The sequence below is a fragment of the Diceros bicornis genome, chromosome 2, assembly GCF_020826845.1.
Source record: "Diceros bicornis minor isolate mBicDic1 chromosome 2, mDicBic1.mat.cur, whole genome shotgun sequence".
Taxonomy (NCBI): Eukaryota; Metazoa; Chordata; class Mammalia; order Perissodactyla; family Rhinocerotidae; genus Diceros; species Diceros bicornis.
In genome coordinates, this window is record NC_080741.1 from 54,475,675 (window position 1) to 54,480,436 (window position 4,762).

A 4,762-nucleotide genomic window follows, 5' to 3' on the forward strand; every position below is an offset into this window, starting at 1 on the left:
CCATGGGTGGTCCAGCTTCAGGGAACCCATCAAGCTCTGTATATTTGCCCTGTTAGAGTCCACCATTGAGAGAACCTCCAAGTTCTCTCAGAATAAGTGCCCTTGAGACTTAGAGGAACCTGGGGTCCAGCATCTCCATCTTTGGAGCTCATTTTGGGAACCAACTTTAGTGGCTCTTAGCTCAGGGACCTGAAGGGAGGAGAGGCTGGCTTCCTGGATATGCTTTGGGCTGAAGAATTCTGGGTATAACAAGAATAACATCAGCTGGAATCATCTGGTTCCTATGTAGCTATAATCAAGGTGAAATTACTTATGCTGGCTGTTTATTTTATCAGCAACAAGCGAGTAAAACCTGATCTCCAGCAGGTAGCAGTTTATGTGAGCTCACTGCTCGGTAGGATGCGATTTTCCGGAGCAAGAACAAAGAGGCTTGAGGTACCATATAGGGAGATATTTTGCCCAAGCTAGTTACCTGCTGGGTGGAAGGAAGTTCATTGCAGGCATGAGTTTTTGTAGGCACTGTGCCAATTTTGATAATCTCTGCATAGCCAGTACTCTTCTTTGAGAGACACACAATAAATGTTTGTTAGATGGAAGAATGACTATACTGAGACCAGCCAGCATGGAGGCAGCCTCAACCAAAATAATCCATACCAATCATAAACAGTACAGTGTGTGAAACCAAGATCTTGTGCAGGTTGCTGGGGACAACTATCTCAGGGAAAAGGAGGGGCACAGAGCTTCTTGGCCCTTGTCACTGGCCTCTCCACACTGCCAGTCACAGAGATTTGAAGTAGAGATGTCCTCCTTTGTTCCGCCCATCTGCATCAGTATATTTCTGCCTTGGAACTTTTGCCTTCCCCCACGAGTAGCATGTTGTTTTTAATTTCTAGGCCTTTACATTTGTTGTCACCTCTGCCTGGAATGCCTCCCCATCCGGGTGCTCCACCTGGTGGCCTATCACCTGACCTCCATCACAGGTCTGCTTCTGTACAGGCAGTCTGGGCGGAGGGAGGCCCTCTGGCTTAGGAGCCAGCCTGCCTCGATATCCATCCTGGGGCCGCCGCTTATTACTTGTGACCTGGGCAAGTTGCCCAAGTCACCTAATAAATCTGGACCTCCATTTTTCATCTGGAAAACAGGAATTATAATAATAGTACCCAAATCAGAGGATCATCATCAGACTGAATTAATGAGTACGGGTAAAGTACACAGAACAGAGACTGGAGCAGAGCACTTGGTACCCATCAGCCACCAACTCTCTTGGATTCTCTGCTTGTCTGTACCCCGGTCAGAGCTGTTTTGTCCTCTGTCTACCCTCACTACTCTGTTCTCATCTCTTTCCAACTCGGCACCTTGGCTGACCCATGGGTCTATTCAACAACTCTCAGGGGCTCCCCAATACTCACCCAATTAGATTCAAAGCTCCCTAGCAAAATTCAAGGCTTTCTATTTTCAGACCAACCAATTTTGACGACATATTTTCCCCACTATTTCCTGATCCACACCTGATGTTCCTGCCTAAATGTGCTCTATCTTTGTTTCTAAGCAAGCTCTGTGCTCCCTCACCTCCTTGCTCTGACTGGCCCTGTCATTCCCCCACCTCTGCCTGCCCAGACTTGCACATGTGGGGTGGGGGGTGATGAAGAGCAGCAGCTGGCCTGCCACTGTTGGCCTTCCTCCATCTGCAGGCTTCAAAGACTCTTGGCTTGGCTCTGGAGGTCAGATTCTGCCCTCACATTCAGAAAGGCAGTACATCCTCCGATCGGATTCCGAGGTACAGTTGTACATTGTAGTGAACTGAAACCCATCCGCTTTCAAGACTGTAAAATGTTCATGCTCCCTCCTCACCTCAAGTGCCCTGATTTGCTTGCCTCCTTGTGACATTGGTTTTATTACACTGAATTTGGTTACTGCAAGGGCCAGCATCAGTCATCTTGAGGGATTTTAATTTAGAAAATAAGGAGACTGCTTATGCTATAGCAAGGGTCGCTGCATCTTATTGTCCCTGGGTACATATGGCTTTTAAAATCACCGTTTAATGATTTATATGTGGAAGAAAATGCTTATCATATAATGTTAGCTGAGAGAAATCAGAATGCAAAATTGCATTTGCAGTATGATTATGACTATGTACATATCATGTGGGTCAGGACTGGAAGAGGCTGTGGGCAAATGACAATAGCTTGATTTGTTGGGGAAATGGCATTAGAGACAATTTTTCTTCTTTTTACCATTGTTGTGTTAATATTTCTGCTATTACACAAAATAAAAATATCAATTATAATGTTAATAGCTACCATTTGTGATATTCTATTAATAATATAATAGTAAGCACACTCTCAAGCTGAGCCATTGAGCTCTGCATTTTCTCATTTAATCCTGCCAGCACGTCTGTGAGATGGGGATGTTTATCTCTGGCGTACGGTCAAGAGTAAAGGAATCTCCCCAGGAGGCACCAAGAGGGGACAGACCAACAGCCTTCCGCCCTATGGCTCTTCTCACGTTACACCTGGTCTCCCAACCACTGCTTCTTTCTTATTAAAACAAAGCCAAACAACTTTTCATGAATCAATAATACAAGCCTATTATAGAAAAATTAGAGAATACCAAAAAGGGAAAAAATTTTAAATACAAAATAGTCTGTAATGCCAACCCCCAGGAGATGCACTGTTAACCTCTTGGATGTACCTTCCAGGGCATTTGTCTCATGGCCACCATTGGGATCCTCCTGCGACTGTCTCCCGAGAAGGTTTTAGTATATGTTCTTCATCTGAGAAGTGGAAAAGGAAGAGAAATACTTGTTCTTAAGCCTTAGCCTCGAGGCTAGAGCCTAGAAAAATCATGACACTACTGTTGGATGGCAGAATTTCCTCTCTTGAAATAAAAAATAAGAATGACTGAGGAATTGGAATTTTGGATGGAAAGAGTTGACAGAATTAGGTGGGGTAAAGGGCAAAATTGTGCCCACGTGGCTGGTCTAATCTGCATACTTCTATGGTCTGGGGAATATATATATTCCAGGAACACTTGAAAATCTTCTTTAACTAAAAACTGAGCTTTAAACAACTTATGGATATCTGGAATGAAGAATGGAGACCACTTCATCCTAAAAGCTCCATAAAATTATAAAGCAATTAGGTGGTGCTCAAAGACTCATGGTTTTCCTACATTGTTGTTGCTATTAGGAGACAATATAGACTTTCCTAATGTTTTCATTTGATTAAAATTGTTAATATCTGCCACATAGTTTAGGTTTATTTAAAAAGAATTTCTTTATTAGTTTAGCAATGATTACAATCTTCAGTGGACATTTAGTTCTATTGTGCTGACAAATTTATGAAGGGTTTGTGTGATGAGAATGTAACTGAGCTGAGAGAAATTTATCTTTTATTCATTCATTTACTTATTAATTCATCAAGTAAATATTTATTGAAAAACAACCATATGAAAATCCTTCCTTGTGCATTTGTTACAAAATTATAGTCAAGGGCGTTGCCTATTATGTTTATCAATGTTCTATGTATGAAATCCACATGAAAGTTTCTTTTAGAAGCTCACTTGAATTGTATGAAACTTTCCCCTTTCTGATAATAACTGTGTATCGTATTGGATAGGAAACTGTGTTTCCTATTTTTCCGTGGCTGCTAGGAAGTTCAGCAATACTCTTGATGCTTAATCACATGCATCATATTAACCTCGTGGTTGGTGTATTTATCCCTTTCTCTTTTTTATGGCCCTGATTTTCTGCTTTATTAATCTCAGTATGGGTCTATTCCTTTGACAGCCCACCTCAATTCTTTTTGGAAAATGTGAGGGGTGGGGCATAAATTCAAAGAACGGTGCTGACATCCTCATCAAATGCCTATCGGTTGGAACTAGATAGAGGTGATGGTTGCACAACATTGTGAATGAACTAGATGCCACTGAATTATACACATTAAAATGGTTAATTTCATGTTAAGTGAATTTTATCTCAATAAAAAAATTGAAAAAGAAAAGTATATCAGTGACCAACTGACTTTGATGATGATAATGATGATGATGATGGCTAGGCTCTAGTTGAAGACAGTATTTTCCATGATGGCCACTGGGAACCAGAGGAAAGTCATCCAGGGAGTCTGCCTCATTACATTAGAAGAGCAATTATTAACATTGGCTTGTGTACAAGGCAGTCACACAGCTGGCTTTGAGAATGAGAACTCTCTTCCCCATCTCCATCCCCTCCTCAGTCATCTTAAAAAAATAAAACAATAACAAAACAGCTTACATAAACAGAAACTTTTATTATGGAAAAATAACAAGATAATAATAATAATACCCCCATAAAAGTCATCCATATTTCTAATAGCCAGATAGAATCACTGTTAGCATTTTGTGTCTACCTTCTAGACTTCTGTATTGATCCATTGATGCATGCACTCTATCATCCATCCATCTGTCTTTTCCAAAGTGTGGTCCCAGGACATCAGTCTCATGGTTAAATAAGTTTAGAAAATGGGTCACCCTGGCACCTCCTCTTGCAGATTCATCATGCACATTATCATATTCAAAGATTTGAGAAATTTAGTAGCAAAGAAACTCATTTCACTGTGATTAATCTAGAGTTTTTTTCAATGTACTTGAGCATGAAGCCTTGTTGTCTATAACTCAAGGAACTAATGCAATGTTCCATGGAAGCCAAGGAAGCTGAAGAACACTTGATCTACGTCCTATATTGTGTTTAGTCTATGTAGGCGTACTAGACAGACTGCCTGAATTG